This window comes from Talpa occidentalis, unplaced genomic scaffold, assembly GCF_014898055.3.
Source record: "Talpa occidentalis isolate TD23 unplaced genomic scaffold, MPIMG_talOcc4v2.1 talOcc4.5, whole genome shotgun sequence".
NCBI lineage: Eukaryota > Metazoa > Chordata > Mammalia > Eulipotyphla > Talpidae > Talpa > Talpa occidentalis.
This window is the reverse complement of record NW_023604861.1, coordinates 10,617,552-10,636,063: the sequence shown is the minus strand read 5'-3', so window position 1 is coordinate 10,636,063 and position 18,512 is coordinate 10,617,552. Positions and strand designations below refer to the sequence as shown.

The 18,512-nt window shown below is 41.9% G+C and overlaps 1 long non-coding RNA gene across 1 annotated transcript in view; it reads right to left on the bottom strand.

Annotated features, from left to right (window-relative positions):
• Positions 1-147: 147 nt before the first annotated feature.
• LOC129146901 (uncharacterized) overlaps positions 148-18,512 on the bottom strand; it is a 29,624-nt gene continuing 11,259 nt past the window's right edge. The window contains exon 5 of the long non-coding RNA XR_008554262.1: positions 148-172. This is a non-coding gene — a long non-coding RNA (uncharacterized LOC129146901). The remainder of the gene's footprint in view (positions 173-18,512) is intronic.

Genomic DNA, 18,512 nt, shown 5'->3' with positions numbered 1-18,512 from the left:
TGTCATTTTTCTTTGTGATGTTTTCGTGTTTTGAGCTTTTTGGGGGAAAGATTTCATTTCATTTCTTTAACCCTCCTGCCCTGAGATCTTCTTTCACCTTAATTTCAATCTTTCTTGCCTTTTCCAAAAAGAAAATCTTTCACAGATGCTGTCTGCCTGTTCAATATGTCTCCTGGTAAAGTAAAAAGAAACAAGATTTTAGTGGTTTAAAATTAATGAAAGTCACCCAGATGTTTTGAAAATTGACTGGATTAATATTAGGGGTCAAAAATTTTTACAGGAGCAGCATATCAGAGAATTCCTCAATGTTTGTTTTCACAATAGATTTCTCCCTTTTCAAGCTACTTTGGGTGGGTAATTCAGTGGGGTAGAAACTGAATTACTTCTGAAAATTCTTCCATGCAAAAAAAAAAAAAGTGCATGGTTTTGGGAACATTATAAGATTTTATAAGTCGGCCAGAGGCCCAGTAATTGTGCAAGGAAATGGGTAAAGCACTTGCGTGTGAACTGACATAACTGATATTTATTGAGTGGCTAGTATGCACCAGAACTGCCACAGGTACTGAGAACACAAGAAAGCAAGGGAATTCTGATGGGATGTTGCTCAGAATCACGCGTGTCAAGTTTACTTTTGATGAATCAAGGTGCAGGTTCTCAACAGGAAGCATCAATGCTCTCCTAACCTCTGGAAAGTATAGCTTCTTTTGTGCAACATCATTTGTAACACTACCAAGAGCTGATCTTGTTTTTAGATCACACATTCAGCTGAGTAGTGGTGGGAAAACCATTTATTTACTCTGGGCCTCTGTTTCCTCACCTAAAGTTAGTTGATAAATTGGAACAAAATATCAATGACCAGAAGACTTGATAAAACCCATTCTGGTGGGCTAGACCCCCAGAATCTGAAGCTCTGGGGGTTGAGCTTCTGATTCTGGGGGTCTGGGGCCAGGATGTATTTCCAGTCCTAACAGGTATGCAAGGGATGCCTGTCATAGACCTCACTTTGGGAACCACTTGGCTAGGACATTGACATACTCATAACTCTGATTTATAGTATATTTCTACATGATACAAACACAGACTCTCCCATTTTTATTTTCCTTGGATTTTTCTATCTAAGGCTGTGTAGACAGGCACCCAAAAATTGTGCTTGATAATCCTTGATGCTAGTGTAGGGGGTTTCAAATTGTGGACATTCTTGAGAGTCAAAACAACTCCCTTCCACACAAGCATACATGCAAGTTGTCTTCATTCCTGGATCCCTGGGTAATTTATTTGCTGTTAAGTGATAACCCAGCTCGGACACAGAAACATCAATTCCAAAGAACACCTGCACGCCTATGTTTATAGCAGCACTATTTACAATAGCTAAGCTTTGGAAACAGCCCAAATGCCCAAAAATAGATGACTGGATCAAGAAGATGTGGTACATATACACCATGGAATATTACTCAGCATTCAAAAAAGATAAACCCATGCAATTTGCAACAACATGGATGGAGCTGGAAGGGATCATGCTCAGCGAAATAAGCCAGAAAGAAAAAGAAAAATACCGGATGGTCTCACTCATAGCAGGAATCTAGAAAACTTAAATAAGGGACCAGGAAAATGAATAACTATAAGAAAGTGAAAATCAAAATCAACAAAAAACTATGAACCAGAGACACTTTTTGGGGGAGGGTGGCGGGAGGGGAGGGATTAGGGTCAGAATGAGGGGGTTGCAATTGTATGGGGAATATAAAAATAAAATTTATTATTAAAAAAAAAAAGTGATAACCCAGCTCTACTCTGCTGAAATTTTCAACACCTCTCTTTCCCCCTTCTTCTCCCATCTTCCTGGAAGATCTTAAGTCTTTCCAGAAAAGAAAGGGAATTGAGAATATCTTCTTGGCACTTAAAGCCAGTTGGGACTGTTGCCAAGTGGACAGGATGGTAAATTCTGGTCAAGTTCACGATGAGCAGACTCTGAATTCTATATGTGGGTTCTGTACCTGGATGTTTTGATGTCTTTGTGGAGGGTGGTAACTGTAACTGTAGAAGGAACCCCTTTAATTACCACTTGTGAGAAGAAATTGGAGAAGTCATTGTGAGCAAATCAGTGCCCTTTGGCTTTTTTTCTTTGATTTTCATTCTCATGCTAATATACCTGAAATCTAATCATGGTCACTTAATCAACATCTGGCATATAAAGTCTTCAGTTCTCCCCTTGGGAGGCCAAGAATAATCTGGAATCCTGAGCAACTGGCAGTGTCTTATTCCTGCCCCCATGCCCCAATCATGTTCTGTAGGGGTGGCTTGGGCTTTGTATGAGATGGAAACACCCCCCGCACCCTCAATACACCCAAAGCTGCTGTGCTCCCTGATAGGCCCATGTCCGATTGCACTCACCAGACTAAGCTTTCTGGGCCCCCTGCATTTCTATTAGGCCACATAACTATTAATATCAACAATATACATGATACTGATAGTTGCATCTCATCATACTATGAAGCTTTGAAGCAGGGAGGGCAGGTACGCCTTTGTGACCATGGAATCGCGGATTTAGAAGTCATTTATTCCTGGGATGCTCAATATTGTTCAAGTTCATCAGGTGTCCTAGGTCCTAGGGCTGCAAGGAGGGGGGAGAAATAGGAGTAGAGAGAGGGTTGGACACACCCCTCCCTTAGCTTGGCTTTTGTCCAATTTGTACGTTGAAGTTCTACATGGGATTTATTTAAAAGACACTAAGCAGTTGGAAAATCACTCATTTGGTACAAGTTCCCATTGCATGATTCCAAAAACAGACCAGAAATTAGCCCAAAGTCACAGAGTTGCAGTTAACTTTGGGGAAGGTGTGGTTTTGTAAGTTCAGCTAATCTGTTTCTCCTAAGTCTGTCCTCCGGACATAGGCGGCGTGGCTACCATTCATTTTCAGTTGCTCAAATTCCTTTCTTATTATTTTTTCATTTAGATACAATTGACAAAAACGAATGGTTTAAAGGTGTGGCATTGAGCACATCTATAATGTTATGCAATCACCACCTGTAGTTCCAGAATATTTTCATCACCTCCCCCCAAGGAAACCCCAAACTATTCATCAAGGACATGCTTCCCCTTCCCCTCCCAGCCCTGGCAACCACAGGCCTGTTTTCTGTCTCTGTGGTCTCACCTGGTCTGGACATTTCGTACACATGACATCATACAGTGTGTGGCCTCAGCAATGGCTTCCTGATTTCATTTAGCTTCACATTTTCAAGTTCCATACACACTTAGCCTGGATCAGGCTATCATTTTTCTTTTTTACTCTTGAATAATATTCTTTATTATTATTACCATTATTTTTTTTTTAGTAAAGGCACTATTTAAAGTTATATATTCTTTTATATTCCCAGTACAATTGCACCTCCCTTATTTTGACCCCAATCCCTCCTCTCCCCGCCCCCCCCCATAGCATGTCTCTGGTTTATAGTTGCAATATTCTTTTTTCAAAAAAATTTATTTATTTATGCATACAAGAATGCCCCAGAGGTGTGGAGGAGGTTGGGTGAAAGGATTCACAAGAGACAGAGTGGGGAACAGAATAGGTGATTGACTGAAATACACTGCTGAGGGGCGCAACGGGGTGAGTCAGGAGAGGTCTGCTGCGCCATGTGGGTAGCTCCCTGGCTGGGGATCAAACTTGTGCTGCAGTGGCTGCGGGTAGCTTCATAGTGCTGCGCTTAACACCTTGCGCCACCAGGGAGGCCCTTGAATAATATTCTATTGCATGGATAACATTCTACATGTTTATTGTAGTTTCTTTGTTTTTATTTTCTCTTCTGAGACACACTATTCTTGTTCCTGGAGACATGTTGGGGACAAATGAAGATAACAACCAGATTTCTGCACCCCAGGCTCTTCCTCAATCTTGTAGTGACCATCATGGGTCCTTACAGCAACTGACCTTGAATCCATCACTGAATCTCCATGTGCCTCAATTTCCTTAGCTATAAAGTAGACTTGATGACTGTTTGCTAGCCACCCTACAGGTAATAATGAGTTAACGCTCATTAAAAGCTTTGAGGTTCTCAGATGTTGGGCACCATGTCATATATAAATACAATGTAGCAATCTAATAAGCAGCCATCAGGAGTTGTGTGTTTTTCCTAGGACCTTCTCCAAAATGGCAAACATCAGCCAGCTTTCCCATGGATGCTGCAAGTTCTCTTCCTGTTTCCAAAACATGCAGTGGCAAATAATTTTAGGGATCCCTGAGTTTGTATCTCTGCATCTTCCAGAACATTGCTGCTCATCAATTCCTGAATGAGTGGAGGATGCTCAGAGTTTGCGAGCTCTATCTAAATGTAAGGCATTGGGTTCGACATCTATTTGGTCCCCACTCAACCATTTCATCTAGTCTGATGTTACTATAATTTGAACATGAAGCAAGTGATGCCCAGTGAAGTGTGACTCGTGTGAAGTCCCAAAGCCAGGAACAGGTGGAGGTAGGATCCCCTCCTAGTTATAGGGATGCCACACTTTCTGCTGTTTCACCTCCTAAGTTGACTGATCTCTTGAAGATTTGAATGGACATGTTGGGCTCCGTGCAGCTGAAAGCATTCAGCAGGATTGTAAAATAGAATGCAAGAAGCAAACTGAATAGTTTGTTGGTTGAATAGCATCCCTCCAAACTCACATCCACCCAGAACCTCAGAATGAGAACCTGTTTGGAAATAGGGTCTTTGCAAATACAATTGGTTATTGAGGACATATTATATATAAGAAAAGGGAAAGAAAGATTCAGACACAGAGCTGCAGAGAAGATGGTCACGTGAGGACAGAGGCAGAGACTGGGGTAATGGTCCGGACCCACAGTGCATCAAGGATTGCCAGCAACCACCAAAAGCTGGGAAGAGGGGAGGAAAGATTCTTCCAGAGAGCTTTCAGAGGGAATAGGGCCCTGCCTAAGTCCTGATTTAGATTGCCAGGTTCCTCTGGAACTGTGAGTCAACACATTTTTGTTGTGTTAAGTCCCCTGATTTGCGCTAATGTGTTATGGCAGCCTTTGAAAGTCAATAAACAAAACTTCCTCTATTATATAAGCTTGTATGTGGACTCCCCCAGAAGGCTCTTTATCTCAATAACAAATGAATGGAATAAAAAGATGGTATAAGTAGATGGAATAAATGTCATGGAATGGACAACGGACAAAAAAAAAAAGAAGATGGCCTGAATTGAACTGCCCAGAGATTAAATTAATGGGAAGTTATAACCTTGTGAATAAAATTCACTTCATAATCACATTTTAGTCACATGGCTGTGCTTGTTTAATATGTACCTGAAAGTTTAATATGTAACTGGAAAAGAAAAAGAGCCAGCCTGGAAAGGAATAAAATGACATATATCTGTAAGGAAATGGACCAAAGAGAGACTAGAAACAGATTTGGCACCAGGGAAGTAAGGATTTGAAGCCATTTATTCAATCAAGGAAGGCAAAGCTGAAAACAAATAAGAAGTAAGTCAAGAACAAGAAAATGTGAAAGTTTGTTGGAACTTAAATTCTTGATTGGTATAATTTCTTGGTTAACATGTCTGGAAATTTAACTGGTTAAACTGGTTAACTGGACTTCTCTCTGGGGCAAGGATAGGGATTAATTGAAGGCAATGTGGGTATAATTTATTGAAATGCCATAGACAGATTCTTGGGGATTTTGACCAATCTCTCTGGTGGTGTTTTTTAATCAATTGTTTCATCTTATTCTTCAGTGTGGAAGTCTGTGAAGAGACTGGTTGCCAAAGTTTGGCTAAAAAGAGCCCAATTTCCACACTGAGGGTTGGGTAATCAATCAGCTATGATTTTCACTCGGTAGAGCAGAAAGAGCAGAGGATAGCGACCTGAGGGCCTGATTTCTAGTCCAAATTCTCATCAACTAGCCTGTGACCTTGGATAAGACCCCAGTCTCCATAAGTCTCAAATTTCTCCTTTGTTTCATGAAAGGACTGAGCAACGTACTGTATAACGTAACTGCATGTGCTAAAATATCCCTTCCAGGTAAGCAAAGATGCCAAGAATGATGTTGCTAGAGGATGCACAGGGACCAGGTCAAAAGGATCAGTGAATGGACTCTTCATTCTAAGCAGAATTAAAGATTTAAGATGAGGTTTCATGAAAGCCTAAGCATAGATATCAAAGGGATTCTATGAATTAACTTGATGATGTTCTACATTCACTAGTGTATGTGCAAGTCCAATATTATGAATTAAAAGAAACTGACAGTGCCTCCCCTGTGGTGCAGCAGTTGAGCGCTGGGTTGCGAAGCTGCCCACAGCCTCTGCAGTGCCAGTTCGATCCCCAGCTGCTCCCCGACCACTGGGGGAGGGTCCCACATGGCGCACAGACCTCTCCTGCCACCCGCTGCTCCCCTCAGCAGTGTACTTTGGTCCTTCTGCCTGCTCTGCTCCCCGCTCTGGCTCTGGTGAATTCTCTCACCCTCCCACGCTTCTGACTGTACCCAGTGCTTGTATAAATAAATAAAATCTTAAAAATAATAAATAAAATAAAAGAAACTGACATAAAGAGTAAAGATGGCATTCTTAAAGAAACAGTTTACTGCATTATATTGTGCAGTAAAACATCTAACCTAAACAAACACTGCTCTCCAAAGTAGTGAGACTGGAACAAAACCAATGTGTTTAATAAAAGAAAATGAGATTTTTTTTTTTTTTTTTTAAGATTTATTTGTTTATTTATTTATACAAGCACTGGGTACAGTCAGAAGCGCGGGAGGGTGAGAGAATCCACCAGAGCCAGAGCAGGGAGCAGAGCAGGCAGAAGGACCGAAGTACACTGCTGAGGGGAGCAGCGGGTGGCAGGAGAGGTCTGCGCGCCATGTGGGACCCTCCTCCGGTGGCCGGGGAGCAGCCGGGGATCGAACCGGCGCCGCAGAGGCTGCGGGCAGCTTCGCAACCCAGCGCTCAACCGCTGCGCCACCGGGGAGGCCCATGAGATTTTTTTTTAAGATTTATTTTTATTTATTTTATTTATTTATACAAGCACTAGGTACAGTCAGAAGCGTGGGAGGGTGAGAGAATTCACCAGAGCCAGAGCGGGGAGCAGAGCAGGCAGAGGGACCGAAGTACACTGCTGAGGGGAGCAGCGGGCGGCAGGAGAGGTCTGTGCGCCATGTGGGACCCTCCCCCAGTGGTCGGGGAGCAGCTGGGGATCGAACCGGCGCTGCAGAGGCTGTGGGCAGCTTCGCAACCCAGCGCTCAACCGCTGCGCCACCGGGGAAGCCCCGAAAATGAGATTTTTTAAATGAAAATCTGCTTTGTACAAATATGTGTACAAAATGCCTTGCTTTTGGTAGATGCTCATAAAAGATTGGTGGGAGGAATAAATCTTTTTCTTCTGCATGACTCTAATTTCTGTTCCTCTCCCATTTTTGATTTGTTTGTTCTTTTTCACTTTGATTGCATTGGGCTTTGTTTTGTCTCGTGTCTTAGATTGGGGGTGGCATCAGAATAAAGTGATGACCCAGGGCCCTTCCTGTCCTGGCCTGACAGTTTCTAACCTAATTGGTAAGCCACGAAGCTCTTCCATCCAAGATTCCCCAGACCTCATCTGAAATGAGACGTGCGCCTATTTATCTCAAGTGCAAACTAATTTAAAAAATACCCAATTCAATTTTTAAAGTTAAATCAAGACTGAAAATAATTTTTCAGGGCCAATTTTTTGGTATATGAAAGATGAGAATATCTACATGTTGAAGTTGTGTTAAAAAGGACAAAATTTCATTTCCTTCGCATAAATGTTTTGATGGGAAACTCTCATAAATGGAATTTCTTCAGCAATCATAACACTAGTCCTGGATTCCGTAGCACTGCTTGCCATTGTTTCTATCAATTTATAGTTTCTGCAATCTCAGGTCATTCAGTGTAATAGAAAGCAGAGTTTGCAGTTAGAATTTGGTGAGAGAACTGAAGCTTGTTATTAAACCCTATCTTAAAGCCGTGTTGGTTATTGTCATCATCAATAGTGGTTCGGTCCATCTTCTGGACACTGAATATTCAATTCATAAGAATGTGAGTTACAATGATTATAAAAGGAGCTTTCATATCCATGGATGAAAGACATGAGATAAGTATAGAGTATTATGATTATTAATCACAATTGCTGTTATTATTATGATTGCTGGCTATTATTATCATTTTATTGGAACCCCTCAGAAGTAATGGTCATGCTGATGATCTTAAAGTTTCTTAAGAACAGAATTCTTAACTCCTTTATCAGTATACTTGATCTATATCTTCAACTGTTAAAGATGTAAGCCAATTGAATTATTGGAGCTAAGTGAAAATAGCTCCAGCAGAGTTGAAGGGTAAATCATGTCAGCTTTTTTTAATTTAAAAAATTAAAATGCTCTCTTTATGCCTCTCCTATCACAATGCTGGTACTGGACACTTTTATTCCATAGAAATCAGACATCTTATAAGAAGGATCGTTCACTCTGTTGATAGTTTATAGAATTTGATTCTAATTTCTATAAACATCCAATTCAATGAGATATTTTTGATGGAAATTACCCATTTGTCCATCTTTCCATATTTCTGGACTATATTTCCATCTACAGAATGACAAATAGTTTCTATCCATGCCCTTATTAACTCTCAGTGATTCCCAGCCTTCTTGGAGAGAGGACAAATAGGTCAACCATTAAAATACCTGTGTATTTAAAGTACAATGATATAACACACATAACACACCCGTGGAACTTAAAGGAGAAGCATCTAGACTGTGGAGCAGCATTGCCTGGTACAAGGAGTTGGTAAAAATGGAAAAAGAAGAGAAAGAGCTCCCCAGGATAGGGGAACCAAGTAAAAGAAGAGGTGCCAGAGTTAGCTAGGGAAATAAGGATGATAAATCTTTTAATATGTTTTAAGAAATTTAGTGTGTCTGAAGAATAATAAGACTTGGGGAAAGTGGTGGTGAAAGAGACAGGTCCTGTGCTGTGGACCAGAGCACAAGAGCTTTGGATGCCAAGTCAAGGAACTTGGAATTGATCTTAAAGATAATACAAATCATCAAATTATTTTTAAGTGGAGACTTAGAGAACCATTGAGAAAGACCATTTCAACTCCAGAGTAAAGGATGACTCAAAGCAGGCGGGAAGGAGAAAGCTTGGGAGATGTATATAGAGATGGGGGGGGTGGATATAGCAGGCTTTGTGGATGATGGTTTCTCACACTGAATTGGAGAATATGTAAGAAGGTATGGGGTTTTGTTTTTTCTTTTTTCAGGAAAAATGGAAAATGCTGGGTTTGTGGAGGTGATAGTGTGGTAAGTATCTTTTTGCTTTACTTCCTCCACCCATTTCAATGAAGATGGTGGAGGTAAAGGACAAGAGGACTGACTACTCTAGGCAACCTTATTGTGAAACAAAGACCATTTGACTTTGCAATTTTTCACTAAAATGTTAATTTTTTTAATGATGAGTAGACACGGTTCTCGTGTCTCTGAGATTTATTTACCTTGACATATGCCATCAACCTTGAAGGAAGGAAAGAAAAAAAATCACTAACCAAATGAAGCTTCTCTAGATCTCTATAGTCACTTAAGGATGGGGTGCATGCTAAGAAATGCATCATTAGGTGATTTTGCAGTTGTGCAAACGCCATAGTGTGTAATCCCACAGGTCTAGACTCTACCACACTCCCAGGTCATGTGCTCAGCCTGTTGGGACCTCTGTTGTATGTGTTTTGTCTTTGACCAGAACATTGTTAAACAACTCATGGCTATACAGAAATTCGAGCACTGGGAATGTTTAAAAATCCACTATTCGGCCCTCTCTGGTAGCACACCCTTGTGTTAAGCACCGCACTATGAAGCAATCTGCAGCCTCTGTAGCATGATTTCAATCCCCAGCTGGCCAGGGAGCAACCCACATGGCGCAGCAGACCTCTCCTGACTCGCCACTGCTCCCCTCAGCAGTGTACTTCGGTCAATCTTCCTGTTCTGTTCCCTGCTCTGTCTCTGGTGAGTCATCTCAACCCCCACATCTCTGGCCTGTACCCCAGCTCTTGAATGCATAAATAAATAAATCTTAAAAAAAAAAAACCCACAATGGGAGGCAGTTTCTGTATTCTCAATACTTGTCATATGTGCCAATAAGACCTATGAAATGAACAATGGAGGCTCCAGTTGCAAGTTTCAGTCCTATCACTGACTCCCTATAAGCCTAGAATAAGAAAAAGTATGTTAGGTGAAAGGTGATCTTAATAATATTCTTCCACATTTAATATTTAATAAGCTTGTAATCTTTTCAAAATACAAGTATCCAGAGAACACAGTTCAAGTTCCAATCTGGGCTCCACCACTTAGCCATATAACTTGGGGAAACTATTTAACTTCTTGTATTATGGTTTCCTCTTTGAGAACAGGAAGATAAAAATAGTAATTACCTCATAGGATTGTTGTGAGAATCCAATGATTTAATGTTTATTAAACATTAAATGTACTTAGACTCTGTCACCTGGCACATAATAAGTTATATGTAAATGTTGGCCATGATCATTACCATTATCAACTGTTATTTCTCATGAGGAGCAAACTATGAATTAGCTAAGTAGTTAAAAACTTAAGAAGTTAAATCACTTTTTTTCAATCAATATGGTTTTAATTTTAGTTGATTTAAAAAGCATAATGCAATTTTATAAAAGTGTCAAGACTTAATTATTTGTGCTCTGAAATCCGTATCTTCTCCTGAAATTAAATTGGGTTGCACATGAGTATCTTGAGGGCAGAATGTAGACTTGAGGGAAAAGCTTGTTCCTGTCTAGAATGTATTAAAAGAGAACATTGGCAGAGTACCAGTGAAAGAGTGAATGATTACAACATGTGTGAACCTTTCCTTCCTCAGAAGAATATCTGAGAATGTGGCAAAGGAAGAAAAGTATGAGTTTTGAAAGAGAATATAAAGCCAAGAGAGAGATTGTCATTTGAGCTTTGGAAGTAAGAATTCATTTTCTAAACTAGCTCAGGGACTCAAAAGATGACACAGCTTTAGGAAGGTAAAGATGAAGAATCATTAGAATGACCCCCAGTGCCTGCCGTGGTCTTCCAGCATTGCTTTATGGTTCTTTTCACTAATTGCTAGCAATGGTATGTTAAGAATAGTACTCATTTAATAAGTAAGGAAGTTGAAATTGTATTGATATGCAGAGTTGGTTTGAAGCTTTTGCTGTTTTTAGTCTGCTCAAATAAACAACTGGTTGACAATAATTTAGTTAGACTCAACTTAGTGAAAATAGCAGAACTATGGGAGTTAGAGAGGCAGAGTATTAACAAGCATTTTGTACAGCATGTTCATACTACAGCTAAGGAGGAGTACGTATCTTTCAAATTCAGGCCTAGAAAATTCCTACAAAGGCATCAGTTAGAGTGTTTAAGAGTTAGAAGTCACCATTTCTCTATTTCCTCTTTATGTTGAAAACCTTCCCACCCCAAGTCACACCTCTCAGCCCCCAATATTTAGGTCCATATAGTTATACCTCGACATAGTTGAACTTCATGATCAGATATCTAAAATAAGGCAATGATGTTATTAGTATACCAAAATCCATGTTCTCCTTCCCTTGGACACACACACACACACACACACACACACACACACACACTTACTTTTTCCCTTTTGATTTCCTTCATCAATTCCTTGATCTCATTTCACTGGAAATGGATCCAAGTGCAACAAAACCATACAAACAAAATTAACCCAATTTCAGACTCATGTGAAAGGCCAGACTTACCCTGCTTTAGATGACTAAAGGACCGAGGTTAAAACACCTCAACTTTGACGCAGGTCATTTTGTTTTAAAACTCTAGACAGAAAATATCAGTCAGAACAGTCTTTTTCTTTAACCACAGGGATAGACTCGGGCCTGTTGGTTGCCGTAATGGAAGTTGTGGATGGGAATGGATGGCCGAGGCTCTACTTGACAGACTATAATTATACTTGACCTTTTCTAAGCCATGCTCCCCAACAAAATTGTCCCGAATCCCATTTTTAAAGTGCTCTTGCATCTTTTGTGTGTGTGGGCAAGATTACAGGATACTTTTATTTTAGAATAATTACATAGTGACCTTCAGAGTGATTTGCAAAGGTCATATTCTCTTCACATACCCTGGATTTCCTTTCAGTTTTTCCTTTTGTCCCACCAGACATAAATTTAGCGGAGGAAGAAGAAAGAGAGGGAGTATTTTTTTTTTTTTCCTGTGGATGAAAACTGAAGAAGATAGTTCAAAGTCCCCATAGGCGCAGGGAAGGCTGTTTGCTACCATTTAGCTCCTGCATTATCACTCCTCCTTTTTCTTCATTATTCTCCACTTATCACATGCAGCATCACTGCAGAGTCCAAATAGAGAGTTGTAATTACCCAGCTGCCACCTGATAGCTTCCCTTCTATCATCTTTATCTCAGTAGGCCTTGCTGTTTCATCATTGGATAAAACTTGCTCCTGGCAATGCCTCTGATAGTGCATCTCAGAGATACATTTAAAGTTTACTCATTTATCGCAGAAAAATGCTGAACCCAAGCAATTATTAGATACACTTGCCAGTTTATTTGTTCCGTAAGGTTACTTTCACTCCCTTTTGTATCAGCCATTTTCCCCTTCTCTTCTGGAAACACCCGGTCGCAACCGGCTACTGAAATGAAATTTTAATGGAACTGTGTAGCCTCAAGAACATGGAACCTGCCGTGTGTGTGTGTTTGTATGTGTGTGTGTGTGTGTGTGTGCGTGTGCACGCGCATGCGCATGCACCAACCTACCCTGACACAGAATTCCAACATCACTCTTGTCAGGCACACCTAAAAGGGTAGCACATTCTTTTGAGGGGGCTCTGTGGGACCGGAAAAGTTGCTGGGCACCAAGATTCTAGGAAGCATCACATTTTGTAAAAGATAGGCCCGCTCATGATTGTAAAAATCAGAGCACAGAGAAGTTGGCGTCTAAAAAATGTGTAAAAACATGTAGTGGGGTTTGCTTCCACAGGTTCTCTGAGACTTTCCTTTCTTGGCTTGCGAAGGATGTGGACCAAGGGCAAGATTCAAGATTAAGGGCACGTTTCAAGAAAAAGTGCTGAGTGGTGGCATGTATGGGTGTGTATGTGTGTATTTGTGTGCGTGTGTGTGTGTGTGTGTTTATTGCAAGACCCCAGAACTAGTCTGGCCTGGAACTCTGTGCTCTGGTCCAAAGCAGAACTACTATCTAGTCAGTGCAACCAGAAAAATGTGCTTATGTGCACATTTCTAGTTTTCTATTTCAATTGGATTAACATTGCTTTGTGACATTGCCTGTTTCAGATGCCCGGCATTATAACTTGGCATCTATAAATACATGATCACCACCAAAAGTCCAGCTTCCATGCATACCATACAGCTCACCCCTTTCACCAGGCTCACCTGCTCTCCTCCCCTTTTGGAAACCACCATTTTATTTATATATTCTCACATTCTCACATAGTACTAGCCGCTTGCGCCACCAGGTTGGCCAAGAAAAGAACTTCTATGGCTCATTTTTACAGCACTTTAATATATGCTGGGGTAATTGTAGTGCAACTGGTTAATATGAACGGGCCTTAATTTAAGAAGTGAAGAAATGAGAAATGGGGTCTCCCTGGTGGCTGCCCCCAGCCTCTGCAGCGCCGGTTCAATCCCCGGCTGCTCCCCGGCCACCGGAGGAGGGTCCCACATGGCGCGCAGACCTCTCCTGCCACCCGCTGCTCCCCTCAGCAGTGTGCTTCGGTCCCTCTGCCTGCTCTGCTCCCTGCTCTGGCTCTGGTGAATTCTCTCACCCTCCCGTGCTTCTGACTGTACCCAGTGCTTGTATAAATAAATAAATAAAACTTTAAAAAAAAAAAAAAGGAAATGAGAAAAAGTATTTACATTTCATCAAGGTCCTCCACTGCATTAAAAAAAAAATAAACTCAATGAAAGTTCATTGTAAAAAGTACCAACTTGGGTCCTCCCTGGTGGCACAAGGGGTTAAGCACCGCACTATGAAGCAATCCGCAGCCTCTGTAGCACAAGCTCAATTCCCAGCCGGTCAGGGAGCTACCCACATGGCAATGCAGACCTCTCCTGTCTCACCCGCTGTTCCCCTCACAGTGTATTTCAGTCAGTCTGCCTATTCTCTTCCCCACTCTGTCTCTGGTGAGTCCTCTCACCCTTCGCATCTCTGGCCTGTACCCCAGCTCTTGAATTCATAAATAAATAAATCTTTAAAAAAAAGTTAAAAAAAAAAGGTACCAACTTGAAAAATCCTGTATTACTAAGACAGGTGATATTGCAGGCAAACCTGCCCATTATGGAAAAGGTGTGTGTGTGTGTGTGTGTGTGTGTGTGTGGTTGGATATCAGTGTGGGAGAAAAAGTGTCATGTACAATACAACAAAAGGTACATGGCTCCCAAGTGTAGGATTTAAATGTGGTTTTATAGATGTGGTTTTTAAAATTACATCCTTCATGAATATTTAATCTGCCTTGATTAATTTACTTTATGGGATGATCTCTTTAAAACAACAAACAATAATTCCTCATAATAAGCACTCCCTGTCAGAGCGTCGTGAATACATTCACACACACACACACACACACACACACACAAACATACACATTGAGGTCCGTGTACCTTTACACAATTTCCCACTTTGTTTACAAGTTCTCCTGTTCCTGTATTTGGTTTCTCTTTGACATCAAGATAAATTAGAATTGTGTCCTGCAGGTCTAGAAAGCTGTTCTTTCACAGAGTCGTTTGAACTGTTCACAACGGAAGTCAGAGATGATACCATGAGAAATCAAATCTACTAGCAACACATGAAGCTTCATCATTTCTTTTTTTTTTAAAGATTTATTTTTATACAAGAGCTGGGTTATGCCGCCCGCCCCCCCCAACCCCGCCCAGAGGCGCAAGAGGGTGAGAGGATTCACCAGAGACAGAGTCGGGAGCAGAACAGGCAGATCGACTGAAATATACTGCTAAGGGGAGCAGCAGGTGAGACAGGAGAGGTCTGCCGTGCCATGTGGGTATCTCCCTGACTGGCCAGGATCGAACCCATGCTGCAGAGGCTGTGGACAGCCTCACAATGCTGCACTCAACTGCCTGTGCCATCAGGGAGGCCCAGCTTCATAATTTCTTAAAAAATCCTTTACTGTTTTGTGGACATACTAGTTATAAACAGGAAAATGACAGAGACCACTGGGGTAAGTGCTTGAGAGAGGGAGACGCCAACCCCCACCACAGAAACAAGAGAAAAGAACTTGGCCTGGGCCTCTCAGAGGAAAGGATGAATTTCACTGAATCCCATTTTCCTGGTGTTTTAACCTTAGTGTTTTTGTTTGTTTGTTTCTGTTTGAGTAGCTTACTGTGCTGCTTTTGGAAGGCCTTATATTTGTTTCAGGAAACCCAATGTCTTGAGATCATATGTTTTCCGTTCAAATATAGTTTCATCACTGAGAAGACCATTGATTAATTTGCTATGACTTCAAATGTGTTCCCTGTCAAGAGCAGAAAGAGCAACTCCATGAGCATCCACAGCAGAACTACCACTGGAAGTTTTATTTTTATCTTCTACAAATGGAATTAGAAACCAAAGATAAACATCGGGTGGTTTCCCTTCTATGTGGAATAACAGAGAAACCTCACAAAGGGTCAGGAAAAAGACAAAACTTGTAAGCAGATCAGGGATGGGAGGCATCAGCAGGGCAGGGAAAAGGGTCAAAACAGGGATGGGAAGAGCACAGGGGACTGTGGAGATGGGTCATGGGGGCTGTGGTGGTGGAGAACTAAAGGGGTCGACACCTGAGAAGAGAAATCAATACTGTCCCAAAATGAACAATGGTGTAAGAAAATAAATAAAATAATTTTAAAAAAATATTTATTTATGCACACAAGAGCTGGGGTACAGGCCAGAGGCGAGGGGCATGAGGATCCACCAGAGACAGAGTGGGGAACAGAACAGGCAGACTGCCTGAAATACACTGCTGAGGGGAGCAGCGGGTGAGACAGGAGAGGTCTGCTGCACCATGTGGGTTGCTTCCTGGCTGGCCAGGAATTGAACTCATGCTGCAGAGGCTGCAGACTGCTTCATAGGTTGCATCTTAACCCCTTGCATCACCAGGGAGGTCCAAAATAGTTTTTTTTTTAAAAATAAAGAAACTGAGGTTGGTAGAGTGAAGCATGGAGAAGGGCTCGCTTGCCTCTGGGCTTTGGACTTGGGCCAGGGACTTGAGGGGCATGGAGGAGACATGTGGAGGAAAGACAGGTAGAAATGCTTGGAAGAGTACATAGGAAAAGAAAATTACCACATTCTATAACTCCTCTAGAATACCAAAAAAGCCATGGAGGTGAATTTCGATTCCCGATATACAAGCCACAAAAAGTACACAATGGTGGGGCCTCCCTGGTGGCGCAAGGGTTAAGATGCAACCTATAAAACTATCCACAGCCTCTGTAGCACGAGCTCGATTTGGCTAGCCAGGGAGATACCCACATGGTGTGGCAGACCTCTCCTGTCTCTCCCGCTGCTCCCCTCAGCAGTGTATTTTGGTCAATCTGCCTGTTCTGTTCCCTACTCTGTCTCTGGTGGATCTTCATGTCCCACACCTCTGGCCTGTACCCCAGTTATTGTATGCATAAATAAATAAATCTTTTTAAAAAAGTACACAATGGAGCTGAAGGGAAACAGAGTTTGTCACTCTAAAAGATATCTCTTTGGGGCCTCTGTGGTGGCGCAGGGGTTAAAGACAGCACTACGAAGCTATTGCCAGCCGCTGCAGCACAAGTTCAATGCCCAGACTGGCCAGGGAGGAACCCACATGGCGCCGCAGACCTCTCCTGTTTCCCTGCTGCTCCTCTCAGCAGTGTATTTCAGTAGATCTGCCTGTTCTGCTCCCCACTCTGTCTCTGGTGAATCCTCTTATGCACCCCACCCCCATCTTTGGCCTGTACCTTACTTCTTATATGCATAAATAAATAAATCTTTAAAAAAATAAAATATATCTCTTCGACATGGAAAAAAACAAGGAAACCAACACAAGGTCCCCAAGGATTGCTGCATGCTCATGTCTCCCCATTGACTGGAAGAGAAGGCCAACCCAGCATCCTGGCCAACCTTCTGTGTGAGCCACTTCAGGTGTCTGAACTCCTGTGAGAAGAGCCTAGGGCCAGGCAAAGCAGCACATCCAGGTCAAATGCAACTCAAATGATACCACTCTTACTAGTGTGGGACCATGAGGAAGTTGCATGCCTCTCCAAGCTTCACTCCTCATTGTGCACTAGGTGGAAAACACCGCAGCCTTGCAGGGCATCTGGTAAGTGGACTGTCCAACTTCGAACACCCAGAGTACCTTGGGCACCTAGCAACCTGTCACTGGTCTCCCTGCTGAGCTGGGGTGCTTTGCTCACATGGACTCCCAGAAGCCAGCACACCCATGAGGTGATGAAGGCACACACAACCCTGCCTGACAGGTAAGCGGGTCACCTTGACATCCCATTTGGCTGTTAAGCAGAACTTTGCTGCATATGGTATATTTCCCAGGAGAGAGAGATGTATTATCTCTTGTATATTCATATATTCAGAAGTCAGGACAACCTCAGATGTTCAGACTAGGAACTTTGATTTTGCTTTGGGTTTAAGATTCAACCAGAAAACTTTCCATTCAAATAAAAGTTTGTTTTTTTTTTAAATCCAAAATTCCTCAGAAGGAGGGAGGGAGGAGCACAGGCGACTGTGGAGACAGTGCACGGGTGAATTGGTGGTGGAAATTCTATGGGGACTACGCCTGAGAAAAGAAAGCAAACATTGTTTAAAAATGAACAATGATGTAAATAAATATAAATAAAAAATTTAAAAAATAAAATAAAAATTCCTCCAGAAAAGCTCTGGTCCCTGAGTAAACAGAATTCTGTCAAGAAATATGTGCTCTCTCTTCTTGACAAGCTACAAGAGCTATCAAGGGCAGGGCCATCGTAGGCAGGCCTAGGGAGAAACTTGGTGATGGCCACTGCCCAAGGATGAGGTGGAGGCATTTTCCAAGTCCAAGAGACTTCCTGCAGAGTCAGGACAAAAATTCAGTGAAGCAACACTTGGCATCCCCACCAGCCAAGTAGGTATGAACTCACTCGTCTGTGTAAGCTATGGATCTTGAACAAAATACCTTTCAGATTTAATCTATTTTTAGAGTCACTTTAAAGACCCATCTTTCCTGTCCAGCGTCACTGGTGAACATGTACAAAGGCTCTGGATCAGTGTCCCCGTGGGTTTCAGAACACTGTGGATCTCCTAAAAATTTCTGCAAAGGTCTGAGTTTGTGCTCATTTTGCTACAAGAGCATGCACAGGCTGGGTCGGAGTTTCAAAGGGGTTAGCATCCTACAAAAGGGGTAAAGATCCATTTTTTGCAACAGGTTTTCCAGGAAAGAAAAGAACAGAATATCTGGAAAAAAAAAAAAAAGAAAGACAGAAAGATAGAACAGAGCATGTAAACTGGAAGAAAGAATA